Here is a 16,215-nt window from a genome sequence, read left to right as displayed (position 1 = left end):
GATAGATATTGATTTTCATGTAATTAGCATGAAAATACTTAAAGCTAGTTTTTTTTGTGGTAATTGCATGAATTTATAGTATGCATTTGATAGATAAGTGTCTAGATACTATATAATAGTGATACACATTGATTTTCAAGTAATTAGCATGAAGAGACTTGAACTAGATTTTTTGTGGTAGTTGCAGGAATTTGTTGTACGTATGTGATAGATGCGTCTCTAGATACTATGTAATAGTGATAGAGATTGATTTTAAAGTAATTAGCATGAAAAGACTTGAAACAAGTTTTTTTGTGGTAGTTGTAGAATTTATAGTATGTATTTGATAGATAAGTCTCTGGACACTATATAATAGTGATAGACTTTGATTTCCAATAAATTAGCATGAAAAGACTTGAAACTAGCTTTTTTGTGGTAGTTGCGTGAATTTACTGTATGTAGATGAGTATTTAGATACTATATAATAGTAATAGACATTGATTTTAAAATAATTAGCATGAAAAGACTTAAAATTAGTTTTTTGTCGTAGTTGCATGAATTTATGGTATGCATTTGTTAGATAAGTCTCTAGATACTGTATAACAGTGATAGAGATTGATTTTCAAGTAATTAGCGTGAAAAGACTTGAAACAAGTTTTTTTGCAGTATTTGTTGAATTTATAGTATGTATTTGATAGATAAGTCTGTGGATACACTATATAATAGTGATAGACTTTGATTTCCAATAAATTAGCATGAAAATACTTGAAACTAGTTTTTTTGTCGTAGTTGCATGAATTTATTGTATGTACTTGATATATGAGTCTCTAGATACTACATAATAGTGATAGATATTGATTTTCATGTAATTAGCATGAAAATACTTGAAACTAGTTTTTTTGTCGTAGTTGCATGAATTTATTGTATGTACTTGATATATATGAGTCTCTAGATACTACATAATAGTGATAGATATTGATTTTCATGTAATTAGCATGAAAATACTTAAAGCTAGTTTTTTTTGTGGTAATTGCATGAATTTATAGTATGCATTTGATAGATAAGTGTCTAGATACTATATAATAGTGATACACATTGATTTTCAAGTAATTAGCATGAAGAGACTTGAACTAGATTTTTTGTGGTAGTTGCAGGAATTTGTTGTACGTATGTGATAGATGCGTCTCTAGATACTATGTAATAGTGATAGAGATTGATTTTAAAGTAATTAGCATGAAAAGACTTGAAACAAGTTTTTTTGTGGTAGTTGTAGAATTTATAGTATGTATTTGATAGATAAGTCTCTGGACACTATATAATAGTGATAGACTTTGATTTCCAATAAATTAGCATGAAAAGACTTGAAACTAGCTTTTTTGTGGTAGTTGCGTGAATTTACTGTATGTAGATGAGTATTTAGATACTATATAATAGTAATAGACATTGATTTTAAAATAATTAGCATGAAAAGACTTAAAATTAGTTTTTTGTCGTAGTTGCATGAATTTATGGTATGCATTTGTTAGATAAGTCTCTAGATACTGTATAACAGTGATAGAGATTGATTTTCAAGTAATTAGCGTGAAAAGACTTGAAACAAGTTTTTTTGCAGTATTTGTTGAATTTATAGTATGTATTTGATAGATAAGTCTGTGGATACACTATATAATAGTGATAGACTTTGATTTCCAATAAATTAGCATGAAAATACTTGAAACTAGTTTTTTTGTCGTAGTTGCATGAATTTATTGTATGTACTTGATATATGAGTCTCTAGATACTACATAATAGTGATAGATATTGATTTTCATGTAATTAGCATGAAAATACTTGAAACTAGTTTTTTTGTCGTAGTTGCATGAATTTATTGTATGTACTTGATATATATGAGTCTCTAGATACTACATAATAGTGATAGATATTGATTTTCATGTAATTAGCATGAAAATACTTAAAGCTAGTTTTTTTTGTGGTAATTGCATGAATTTATAGTATGCATTTGATAGATAAGTGTCTAGATACTATATAATAGTGATACACATTGATTTTCAAGTAATTAGCATGAAGAGACTTGAACTAGATTTTTTGTGGTAGTTGCAGGAATTTGTTGTACGTATGTGATAGATGCGTCTCTAGATACTATGTAATAGTGATAGAGATTGATTTTAAAGTAATTAGCATGAAAAGACTTGAAACAAGTTTTTTTGTGGTAGTTGTAGAATTTATAGTATGTATTTGATAGATAAGTCTCTGGACACTATATAATAGTGATAGACTTTGATTTCCAATAAATTAGCATGAAAAGACTTGAAACTAGCTTTTTTGTGGTAGTTGCGTGAATTTACTGTATGTAGATGAGTATTTAGATACTATATAATAGTAATAGACATTGATTTTAAAATAATTAGCATGAAAAGACTTAAAATTAGTTTTTTGTCGTAGTTGCATGAATTTATGGTATGCATTTGTTAGATAAGTCTCTAGATACTGTATAACAGTGATAGAGATTGATTTTCAAGTAATTAGCGTGAAAAGACTTGAAACAAGTTTTTTTGCAGTATTTGTTGAATTTATAGTATGTATTTGATAGATAAGTCTGTGGATACACTATATAATAGTGATAGACTTTGATTTCCAATAAATTAGCATGAAAATACTTGAAACTAGTTTTTTTGTCGTAGTTGCATGAATTTATTGTATGTACTTGATATATGAGTCTCTAGATACTACATAATAGTGATAGATATTGATTTTCATGTAATTAGCATGAAAATACTTGAAACTAGTTTTTTTGTCGTAGTTGCATGAATTTATTGTATGTACTTGATATATATGAGTCTCTAGATACTACATAATAGTGATAGATATTGATTTTCATGTAATTAGCATGAAAATACTTAAAGCTAGTTTTTTTTGTGGTAATTGCATGAATTTATAGTATGCATTTGATAGATAAGTGTCTAGATACTATATAATAGTGATACACATTGATTTTCAAGTAATTAGCATGAAGAGACTTGAACTAGATTTTTTGTGGTAGTTGCAGGAATTTGTTGTACGTATGTGATAGATGCGTCTCTAGATACTATGTAATAGTGATAGAGATTGATTTTAAAGTAATTAGCATGAAAAGACTTGAAACAAGTTTTTTTGTGGTAGTTGTAGAATTTATAGTATGTATTTGATAGATAAGTCTCTGGACACTATATAATAGTGATAGACTTTGATTTCCAATAAATTAGCATGAAAAGACTTGAAACTAGCTTTTTTGTGGTAGTTGCGTGAATTTACTGTATGTAGATGAGTATTTAGATACTATATAATAGTAATAGACATTGATTTTAAAATAATTAGCACGAAAAGACTTAAAATTAGTTTTTTGTCGTAGTTGCATGAATTTATGGTATGCATTTGTTAGATAAGTCTCTAGATACTGTATAACAGTGATAGAGATTGATTTTCAAGTAATTAGCGTGAAAAGACTTGAAACAAGTTTTTTTGCAGTATTTGTTGAATTTATAGTATGTATTTGATAGATAAGTCTGTGGATACACTATATAATAGTGATAGACTTTGATTTCCAATAAATTAGCATGAAAATACTTGAAACTAGTTTTTTTGTCGTAGTTGCATGAATTTATTGTATGTACTTGATATATGAGTCTCTAGATACTACATAATAGTGATAGATATTGATTTTCATGTAATTAGCATGAAAATACTTGAAACTAGTTTTTTTGTCGTAGTTGCATGAATTTATTGTATGTACTTGATATATATGAGTCTCTAGATACTACATAATAGTGATAGATATTGATTTTCATGTAATTAGCATGAAAATACTTAAAGCTAGTTTTTTTTGTGGTAATTGCATGAATTTATAGTATGCATTTGATAGATAAGTGTCTAGATACTATATAATAGTGATACACATTGATTTTCAAGTAATTAGCATGAAGAGACTTGAACTAGATTTTTTGTGGTAGTTGCAGGAATTTGTTGTACGTATGTGATAGATGCGTCTCTAGATACTATGTAATAGTGATAGAGATTGATTTTAAAGTAATTAGCATGAAAAGACTTGAAACAAGTTTTTTTGTGGTAGTTGTAGAATTTATAGTATGTATTTGATAGATAAGTCTCTGGACACTATATAATAGTGATAGACTTTGATTTCCAATAAATTAGCATGAAAAGACTTGAAACTAGCTTTTTTGTGGTAGTTGCGTGAATTTACTGTATGTAGATGAGTATTTAGATACTATATAATAGTAATAGACATTGATTTTAAAATAATTAGCATGAAAAGACTTAAAATTAGTTTTTTGTCGTAGTTGCATGAATTTATGGTATGCATTTGTTAGATAAGTCTCTAGATACTGTATAACAGTGATAGAGATTGATTTTCAAGTAATTAGCGTGAAAAGACTTGAAACAAGTTTTTTTGCAGTATTTGTTGAATTTATAGTATGTATTTGATAGATAAGTCTGTGGATACACTATATAATAGTGATAGACTTTGATTTCCAATAAATTAGCATGAAAATACTTGAAACTAGTTTTTTTGTCGTAGTTGCATGAATTTATTGTATGTACTTGATATATGAGTCTCTAGATACTACATAATAGTGATAGATATTGATTTTCATGTAATTAGCATGAAAATACTTGAAACTAGTTTTTTTGTCGTAGTTGCATGAATTTATTGTATGTACTTGATATATATGAGTCTCTAGATACTACATAATAGTGATAGATATTGATTTTCATGTAATTAGCATGAAAATACTTAAAGCTAGTTTTTTTTGTGGTAATTGCATGAATTTATAGTATGCATTTGATAGATAAGTGTCTAGATACTATATAATAGTGATACACATTGATTTTCAAGTAATTAGCATGAAGAGACTTGAACTAGATTTTTTGTGGTAGTTGCAGGAATTTGTTGTACGTATGTGATAGATGCGTCTCTAGATACTATGTAATAGTGATAGAGATTGATTTTAAAGTAATTAGCATGAAAAGACTTGAAACAAGTTTTTTTGTGGTAGTTGTAGAATTTATAGTATGTATTTGATAGATAAGTCTCTGGAAACTATATAATAGTGATAGACTTTGATTTCCAATAAATTAGCATGAAAAGACTTGAAACTAGCTTTTTTGTGGTAGTTGCGTGAATTTACTGTATGTAGATGAGTATTTAGATACTATATAATAGTAATAGACATTGATTTTAAAATAATTAGCACGAAAAGACTTAAAATTAGTTTTTTGTCGTAGTTGCATGAATTTATGGTATGCATTTGTTAGATAAGTCTCTAGATACTGTATAACAGTGATAGAGATTGATTTTCAAGTAATTAGCGTGAAAAGACTTGAAACAAGTTTTTTTGCAGTATTTGTTGAATTTATAGTATGTATTTGATAGATAAGTCTGTGGATACACTATATAATAGTGATAGACTTTGATTTCCAATAAATTAGCATGAAAATACTTGAAACTAGTTTTTTTGTCGTAGTTGCATGAATTTATTGTATGTACTTGATATATGAGTCTCTAGATACTACATAATAGTGATAGATATTGATTTTCATGTAATTAGCATGAAAATACTTGAAACTAGTTTTTTTGTCGTAGTTGCATGAATTTATTGTATGTACTTGATATATATGAGTCTCTAGATACTACATAATAGTGATAGATATTGATTTTCATGTAATTAGCATGAAAATACTTAAAGCTAGTTTTTTTTGTGGTAATTGCATGAATTTATAGTATGCATTTGATAGATAAGTGTCTAGATACTATATAATAGTGATACACATTGATTTTCAAGTAATTAGCATGAAGAGACTTGAACTAGATTTTTTGTGGTAGTTGCAGGAATTTGTTGTACGTATGTGATAGATGCGTCTCTAGATACTATGTAATAGTGATAGAGATTGATTTTAAAGTAATTAGCATGAAAAGACTTGAAACAAGTTTTTTTGTGGTAGTTGTAGAATTTATAGTATGTATTTGATAGATAAGTCTCTGGAAACTATATAATAGTGATAGACTTTGATTTCCAATAAATTAGCATGAAAAGACTTGAAACTAGCTTTTTTGTGGTAGTTGCGTGAATTTACTGTATGTAGATGAGTATTTAGATACTATATAATAGTAATAGACATTGATTTTAAAATAATTAGCACGAAAAGACTTAAAATTAGTTTTTTGTCGTAGTTGCATGAATTTATGGTATGCATTTGTTAGATAAGTCTCTAGATACTGTATAACAGTGATAGAGATTGATTTTCAAGTAATTAGCGTGAAAAGACTTGAAACAAGTTTTTTTGCAGTATTTGTTGAATTTATAGTATGTATTTGATAGATAAGTCTGTGGATACACTATATAATAGTGATAGACTTTGATTTCCAATAAATTAGCATGAAAATACTTGAAACTAGTTTTTTTGTCGTAGTTGCATGAATTTATTGTATGTACTTGATATATGAGTCTCTAGATACTACATAATAGTGATAGATATTGATTTTCATGTAATTAGCATGAAAATACTTGAAACTAGTTTTTTTGTCGTAGTTGCATGAATTTATTGTATGTACTTGATATATATGAGTCTCTAGATACTACATAATAGTGATAGATATTGATTTTCATGTAATTAGCATGAAAATACTTAAAGCTAGTTTTTTTTGTGGTAATTGCATGAATTTATAGTATGCATTTGATAGATAAGTGTCTAGATACTATATAATAGTGATACACATTGATTTTCAAGTAATTAGCATGAAGAGACTTGAACTAGATTTTTTGTGGTAGTTGCAGGAATTTGTTGTACGTATGTGATAGATGCGTCTCTAGATACTATGTAATAGTGATAGAGATTGATTTTAAAGTAATTAGCATGAAAAGACTTGAAACAAGTTTTTTTGTGGTAGTTGTAGAATTTATAGTATGTATTTGATAGATAAGTCTCTGGACACTATATAATAGTGATAGACTTTGATTTCCAATAAATTAGCATGAAAAGACTTGAAACTAGCTTTTTTGTGGTAGTTGCGTGAATTTACTGTATGTAGATGAGTATTTAGATACTATATAATAGTAATAGACATTGATTTTAAAATAATTAGCATGAAAAGACTTAAAATTAGTTTTTTGTCGTAGTTGCATGAATTTATGGTATGCATTTGTTAGATAAGTCTCTAGATACTGTATAACAGTGATAGAGATTGATTTTCAAGTAATTAGCGTGAAAAGACTTGAAACAAGTTTTTTTGCAGTATTTGTTGAATTTATAGTATGTATTTGATAGATAAGTCTGTGGATACACTATATAATAGTGATAGACTTTGATTTCCAATAAATTAGCATGAAAATACTTGAAACTAGTTTTTTTGTCGTAGTTGCATGAATTTATTGTATGTACTTGATATATGAGTCTCTAGATACTACATAATAGTGATAGATATTGATTTTCATGTAATTAGCATGAAAATACTTGAAACTAGTTTTTTTGTCGTAGTTGCATGAATTTATTGTATGTACTTGATATATATGAGTCTCTAGATACTACATAATAGTGATAGATATTGATTTTCATGTAATTAGCATGAAAATACTTAAAGCTAGTTTTTTTTGTGGTAATTGCATGAATTTATAGTATGCATTTGATAGATAAGTGTCTAGATACTATATAATAGTGATACACATTGATTTTCAAGTAATTAGCATGAAGAGACTTGAACTAGATTTTTTGTGGTAGTTGCAGGAATTTGTTGTACGTATGTGATAGATGCGTCTCTAGATACTATGTAATAGTGATAGAGATTGATTTTAAAGTAATTAGCATGAAAAGACTTGAAACAAGTTTTTTTGTGGTAGTTGTAGAATTTATAGTATGTATTTGATAGATAAGTCTCTGGACACTATATAATAGTGATAGACTTTGATTTCCAATAAATTAGCATGAAAAGACTTGAAACTAGCTTTTTTGTGGTAGTTGCGTGAATTTACTGTATGTAGATGAGTATTTAGATACTATATAATAGTAATAGACATTGATTTTAAAATAATTAGCATGAAAAGACTTAAAATTAGTTTTTTGTCGTAGTTGCATGAATTTATGGTATGCATTTGTTAGATAAGTCTCTAGATACTGTATAACAGTGATAGAGATTGATTTTCAAGTAATTAGCGTGAAAAGACTTGAAACAAGTTTTTTTGCAGTATTTGTTGAATTTATAGTATGTATTTGATAGATAAGTCTGTGGATACACTATATAATAGTGATAGACTTTGATTTCCAATAAATTAGCATGAAAATACTTGAAACTAGTTTTTTTGTCGTAGTTGCATGAATTTATTGTATGTACTTGATATATGAGTCTCTAGATACTACATAATAGTGATAGATATTGATTTTCATGTAATTAGCATGAAAATACTTGAAACTAGTTTTTTTGTCGTAGTTGCATGAATTTATTGTATGTACTTGATATATATGAGTCTCTAGATACTACATAATAGTGATAGATATTGATTTTCATGTAATTAGCATGAAAATACTTAAAGCTAGTTTTTTTTGTGGTAATTGCATGAATTTATAGTATGCATTTGATAGATAAGTGTCTAGATACTATATAATAGTGATACACATTGATTTTCAAGTAATTAGCATGAAGAGACTTGAACTAGATTTTTTGTGGTAGTTGCAGGAATTTGTTGTACGTATGTGATAGATGCGTCTCTAGATACTATGTAATAGTGATAGAGATTGATTTTAAAGTAATTAGCATGAAAAGACTTGAAACAAGTTTTTTTGTGGTAGTTGTAGAATTTATAGTATGTATTTGATAGATAAGTCTCTGGACACTATATAATAGTGATAGACTTTGATTTCCAATAAATTAGCATGAAAAGACTTGAAACTAGCTTTTTTGTGGTAGTTGCGTGAATTTACTGTATGTAGATGAGTATTTAGATACTATATAATAGTAATAGACATTGATTTTAAAATAATTAGCATGAAAAGACTTAAAATTAGTTTTTTGTCGTAGTTGCATGAATTTATGGTATGCATTTGTTAGATAAGTCTCTAGATACTGTATAACAGTGATAGAGATTGATTTTCAAGTAATTAGCGTGAAAAGACTTGAAACAAGTTTTTTTGCAGTATTTGTTGAATTTATAGTATGTATTTGATAGATAAGTCTGTGGATACACTATATAATAGTGATAGACTTTGATTTCCAATAAATTAGCATGAAAATACTTGAAACTAGTTTTTTTGTCGTAGTTGCATGAATTTATTGTATGTACTTGATATATGAGTCTCTAGATACTACATAATAGTGATAGATATTGATTTTCATGTAATTAGCATGAAAATACTTGAAACTAGTTTTTTTGTCGTAGTTGCATGAATTTATTGTATGTACTTGATATATATGAGTCTCTAGATACTACATAATAGTGATAGATATTGATTTTCATGTAATTAGCATGAAAATACTTAAAGCTAGTTTTTTTTGTGGTAATTGCATGAATTTATAGTATGCATTTGATAGATAAGTGTCTAGATACTATATAATAGTGATACACATTGATTTTCAAGTAATTAGCATGAAGAGACTTGAACTAGATTTTTTGTGGTAGTTGCAGGAATTTGTTGTACGTATGTGATAGATGCGTCTCTAGATACTATGTAATAGTGATAGAGATTGATTTTAAAGTAATTAGCATGAAAAGACTTGAAACAAGTTTTTTTGTGGTAGTTGTAGAATTTATAGTATGTATTTGATAGATAAGTCTCTGGACACTATATAATAGTGATAGACTTTGATTTCCAATAAATTAGCATGAAAAGACTTGAAACTAGCTTTTTTGTGGTAGTTGCGTGAATTTACTGTATGTAGATGAGTATTTAGATACTATATAATAGTAATAGACATTGATTTTAAAATAATTAGCATGAAAAGACTTAAAATTAGTTTTTTGTCGTAGTTGCATGAATTTATGGTATGCATTTGTTAGATAAGTCTCTAGATACTGTATAACAGTGATAGAGATTGATTTTCAAGTAATTAGCGTGAAAAGACTTGAAACAAGTTTTTTTGCAGTATTTGTTGAATTTATAGTATGTATTTGATAGATAAGTCTGTGGATACACTATATAATAGTGATAGACTTTGATTTCCAATAAATTAGCATGAAAATACTTGAAACTAGTTTTTTTGTCGTAGTTGCATGAATTTATTGTATGTACTTGATATATGAGTCTCTAGATACTACATAATAGTGATAGATATTGATTTTCATGTAATTAGCATGAAAATACTTGAAACTAGTTTTTTTGTCGTAGTTGCATGAATTTATTGTATGTACTTGATATATATGAGTCTCTAGATACTACATAATAGTGATAGATATTGATTTTCATGTAATTAGCATGAAAATACTTAAAGCTAGTTTTTTTTGTGGTAATTGCATGAATTTATAGTATGCATTTGATAGATAAGTGTCTAGATACTATATAATAGTGATACACATTGATTTTCAAGTAATTAGCATGAAGAGACTTGAACTAGATTTTTTGTGGTAGTTGCAGGAATTTGTTGTACGTATGTGATAGATGCGTCTCTAGATACTATGTAATAGTGATAGAGATTGATTTTAAAGTAATTAGCATGAAAAGACTTGAAACAAGTTTTTTTGTGGTAGTTGTAGAATTTATAGTATGTATTTGATAGATAAGTCTCTGGACACTATATAATAGTGATAGACTTTGATTTCCAATAAATTAGCATGAAAAGACTTGAAACTAGCTTTTTTGTGGTAGTTGCGTGAATTTACTGTATGTAGATGAGTATTTAGATACTATATAATAGTAATAGACATTGATTTTAAAATAATTAGCATGAAAAGACTTAAAATTAGTTTTTTGTCGTAGTTGCATGAATTTATGGTATGCATTTGTTAGATAAGTCTCTAGATACTGTATAACAGTGATAGAGATTGATTTTCAAGTAATTAGCGTGAAAAGACTTGAAACAAGTTTTTTTGCAGTATTTGTTGAATTTATAGTATGTATTTGATAGATAAGTCTGTGGATACACTATATAATAGTGATAGACTTTGATTTCCAATAAATTAGCATGAAAATACTTGAAACTAGTTTTTTTGTCGTAGTTGCATGAATTTATTGTATGTACTTGATATATGAGTCTCTAGATACTACATAATAGTGATAGATATTGATTTTCATGTAATTAGCATGAAAATACTTGAAACTAGTTTTTTTGTCGTAGTTGCATGAATTTATTGTATGTACTTGATATATATGAGTCTCTAGATACTACATAATAGTGATAGATATTGATTTTCATGTAATTAGCATGAAAATACTTAAAGCTAGTTTTTTTTGTGGTAATTGCATGAATTTATAGTATGCATTTGATAGATAAGTGTCTAGATACTATATAATAGTGATACACATTGATTTTCAAGTAATTAGCATGAAGAGACTTGAACTAGATTTTTTGTGGTAGTTGCAGGAATTTGTTGTACGTATGTGATAGATGCGTCTCTAGATACTATGTAATAGTGATAGAGATTGATTTTAAAGTAATTAGCATGAAAAGACTTGAAACAAGTTTTTTTGTGGTAGTTGTAGAATTTATAGTATGTATTTGATAGATAAGTCTCTGGACACTATATAATAGTGATAGACTTTGATTTCCAATAAATTAGCATGAAAAGACTTGAAACTAGCTTTTTTGTGGTAGTTGCGTGAATTTACTGTATGTAGATGAGTATTTAGATACTATATAATAGTAATAGACATTGATTTTAAAATAATTAGCATGAAAAGACTTAAAATTAGTTTTTTGTCGTAGTTGCATGAATTTATGGTATGCATTTGTTAGATAAGTCTCTAGATACTGTATAACAGTGATAGAGATTGATTTTCAAGTAATTAGCGTGAAAAGACTTGAAACAAGTTTTTTTGCAGTATTTGTTGAATTTATAGTATGTATTTGATAGATAAGTCTGTGGATACACTATATAATAGTGATAGACTTTGATTTCCAATAAATTAGCATGAAAATACTTGAAACTAGTTTTTTTGTCGTAGTTGCATGAATTTATTGTATGTACTTGATATATGAGTCTCTAGATACTACATAATAGTGATAGATATTGATTTTCATGTAATTAGCATGAAAATACTTGAAACTAGTTTTTTTGTCGTAGTTGCATGAATTTATTGTATGTACTTGATATATATGAGTCTCTAGATACTACATAATAGTGATAGATATTGATTTTCATGTAATTAGCATGAAAATACTTAAAGCTAGTTTTTTTTGTGGTAATTGCATGAATTTATAGTATGCATTTGATAGATAAGTGTCTAGATACTATATAATAGTGATACACATTGATTTTCAAGTAATTAGCATGAAGAGACTTGAACTAGATTTTTTGTGGTAGTTGCAGGAATTTGTTGTACGTATGTGATAGATGCGTCTCTAGATACTATGTAATAGTGATAGAGATTGATTTTAAAGTAATTAGCATGAAAAGACTTGAAACAAGTTTTTTTGTGGTAGTTGTAGAATTTATAGTATGTATTTGATAGATAAGTCTCTGGACACTATATAATAGTGATAGACTTTGATTTCCAATAAATTAGCATGAAAAGACTTGAAACTAGCTTTTTTGTGGTAGTTGCGTGAATTTACTGTATGTAGATGAGTATTTAGATACTATATAATAGTAATAGACATTGATTTTAAAATAATTAGCATGAAAAGACTTAAAATTAGTTTTTTGTCGTAGTTGCATGAATTTATGGTATGCATTTGTTAGATAAGTCTCTAGATACTGTATAACAGTGATAGAGATTGATTTTCAAGTAATTAGCGTGAAAAGACTTGAAACAAGTTTTTTTGCAGTATTTGTTGAATTTATAGTATGTATTTGATAGATAAGTCTGTGGATACACTATATAATAGTGATAGACTTTGATTTCCAATAAATTAGCATGAAAATACTTGAAACTAGTTTTTTTGTCGTAGTTGCATGAATTTATTGTATGTACTTGATATATGAGTCTCTAGATACTACATAATAGTGATAGATATTGATTTTCATGTAATTAGCATGAAAATACTTGAAACTAGTTTTTTTGTCGTAGTTGCATGAATTTATTGTATGTACTTGATATATATGAGTCTCTAGATACTACATAATAGTGATAGATATTGATTTTCATGTAATTAGCATGAAAATACTTAAAGCTAGTTTTTTTTTGTGGTAATTGCATGAATTTATAGTATGCATTTGATAGATAAGTGTCTAGATACTATATAATAGTGATACACATTGATTTTCAAGTAATTAGCATGAAGAGACTTGAACTAGATTTTTTGTGGTAGTTGCAGGAATTTGTTGTACGTATGTGATAGATGCGTCTCTAGATACTATGTAATAGTGATAGAGATTGATTTTAAAGTAATTAGCATGAAAAGACTTGAAACAAGTTTTTTTGTGGTAGTTGTAGAATTTATAGTATGTATTTGATAGATAAGTCTCTGGACACTATATAATAGTGATAGACTTTGATTTCCAATAAATTAGCATGAAAAGACTTGAAACTAGCTTTTTTGTGGTAGTTGCGTGAATTTACTGTATGTAGATGAGTATTTAGATACTATATAATAGTAATAGACATTGATTTTAAAATAATTAGCATGAAAAGACTTAAAATTAGTTTTTTGTCGTAGTTGCATGAATTTATGGTATGCATTTGTTAGATAAGTCTCTAGATACTGTATAACAGTGATAGAGATTGATTTTCAAGTAATTAGCGTGAAAAGACTTGAAACAAGTTTTTTTGCAGTATTTGTTGAATTTATAGTATGTATTTGATAGATAAGTCTGTGGATACACTATATAATAGTGATAGACTTTGATTTCCAATAAATTAGCATGAAAATACTTGAAACTAGTTTTTTTGTCGTAGTTGCATGAATTTATTGTATGTACTTGATATATGAGTCTCTAGATACTACATAATAGTGATAGATATTGATTTTCATGTAATTAGCATGAAAATACTTGAAACTAGTTTTTTTGTCGTAGTTGCATGAATTTATTGTATGTACTTGATATATATGAGTCTCTAGATACAACATAATAGTGATAGATATTGATTTTCATGTAATTAGCATGAAAATACTTAAAGCTAGTTTTTTTTGTGGTAATTGCATGAATTTATAGTATGCATTTGATAGATAAGTGTCTAGATACTATATAATAGTGATACACATTGATTTTCAAGTAATTAGCATGAAGAGACTTGAACTAGATTTTTTGTGGGTAGTTGCAGGAATTTGTTGTACGTATGTGATAGATGCGTCTCTAGATACTATGTAATAGTGGGTGACGGAGAATTAGGGTTCGATTCGGAGAGGGAGCACGAGAAACGGCTACCACATCCGAGGAAGGCGGCGGGCGCGCAAATTACCCGATCGACACGGGGAGGTAGTGACAATAAATAACAATACGGGCTCATTGAGTACAGTAATTGGAATGAGTACAATCTAAATCCTTAACGAGGATCCATTGGAGGGCAAGTACGGTGCCGGCGGCGCGGTAATTCCAGCTCCAATAGCGTATATTTAAGTTGTTGCGGTTAAAAAGCTCGTAGTTGGACCTTGGGTTGGGTCGATCGGTCGCCTGCGGTGTTGCCGGTCGGGTCGTCCCTACAAGGCGATGCGCTCTGACGCATGCTTGGCGGGTCGTGCCTCCGTGCCGTTACTTTGAAGAAATTAGAGTGCTCAAAGCAAGCCTACGCTGCGGATACATTAGCATGGGATAACACCACGGGATTACGATCCTATTGTGTTGGCCTTCGGGATCGGAGTAATGATTAACGGGGACGATCGGGGGCATTCGTATTTCATAGTCGGAGGTGAAATTCTTGGATTTATGAAAGACGAACAGCTGCGAAAGCATTTGCCAAGGATGTTTTCATTAATCGAGAACGAAAGTTGGGGGCTCGAAGACGATCGGATACGAGTCCTAGTCTCGGCCATAAACGATGCCGACCCGGGGATCGGCGGATGTTGCTTTTAGGACTCCGGCGGCACCTTATGAGAAATCAAAGTCTTTGGGTTCGGGGGGAGTATGGTCGCAAGGCTGAAACTTAAAGGAATTGACGGAAGGGCACCACCGAGTGGAGCACTGCGGCTTAATTTGACTCGACACGGGGAAACTTACCGAGTCCGGACATAGTAAGGATTGACGGAGAGAGCTCTTTCTTGATTCTATGGGTGGTGGTGCATGGCCGTTCTTAGTTGGTGGAGCGATTTGTGCGGTTAATTAGTTAACGAACGAGACCTCGGGCTGTTAAATAGCTATGTGGAGGTAACCCTCCACGGCCGGGCTTAGAGGGACTATGGCCGCTTAGGCCACGGAAGTTTGAGGCAATAACGGGTCTGTGATGCCTTAGATGTTCAGGCCGCACGCGCGCTACCTTTGATGTATTCAACGAGTCTATAGCCTTGGCCGACGGGCCGGAGTAATCTTTGAAATTTCATCGTGATGGGGATAGATCATTGCAATTGTTGGTCTTCAACGAGGAATTCCTAGTAAGCGCGAGTCATCGGCTCGCGTTGACTACGTCACTTGCCCTTTGTACACACACGCCGTCGCTCCTACCGATTGAATGGTCGGTGAAGTGTTCGGATTGCGGCGACGTGGGCGGTTCGCTGCCCGCGACGTGGTGAAAGTCCACTTTGAACCTTATCATTTAGAGGAAGGAGAAGTCGTAACAAGGTTTCGTAGGTGAACTGCGGAAGGATCATTGTCGATGCCTCGAACAATTCCACCCGCGAATACGTACCAAACACACAACAACGCGCGAGGCCGGCGGGGGCACGCAAGTTCTCCCACGGCCAAGTGCGTTGTCGAGCGAGGGTGGGCGTCTTGATGCCTTGTGCATCCGGTCGCAAGCCGTGTCTCCCCCGACAAAACTAACCCGGCGTTTTACGCGCCAAGGAAAACGAAGGCTTGTTAGGTGAGGCAAACGGGGGACGTGTCCGCGGGCGCCTTCACGATGACATGTTATGTAAAATGACTCTCGGCAACGGATATCTCGGCTCTTGCATCGATGAAGAACGTAGCGAAATGCGATACTTGGTGTGAATTGCGAGAATCCGTG

The 16,215-nt window shown here is 29.9% G+C and overlaps 1 non-coding gene and 1 pseudogene across 1 annotated transcript in view; both read left to right on the top strand.

Moving 5' to 3' along the window:
- Nucleotides 1-14,105: 14,105 nt before the first annotated feature.
- On the top strand, nt 14,106-15,861 carry LOC150026266 (18S ribosomal RNA; annotated as a pseudogene).
- A 268-nt stretch (nt 15,862-16,129) lies between these two features.
- Nucleotides 16,130-16,215, top strand: part of LOC150026265 (5.8S ribosomal RNA) — a 156-nt gene continuing 70 nt past the window's right edge. Inside the window, exon 1 of the ribosomal RNA XR_016522415.1 lies at nt 16,130-16,215. This exon is cut by the window's right edge and continues 70 nt beyond it. This is a non-coding gene — a ribosomal RNA (5.8S ribosomal RNA).

Source organism: Phaseolus vulgaris, chromosome 6 (genome assembly GCF_051622355.1).
Source record: "Phaseolus vulgaris cultivar YP4 chromosome 6, ASM5162235v1, whole genome shotgun sequence".
In the NCBI taxonomy this organism is placed as follows: Eukaryota; Viridiplantae; Streptophyta; class Magnoliopsida; order Fabales; family Fabaceae; genus Phaseolus; species Phaseolus vulgaris.
Note: the sequence above shows the minus strand (reverse complement) of the source record. Positions and strands in the feature narration are given on the sequence as shown.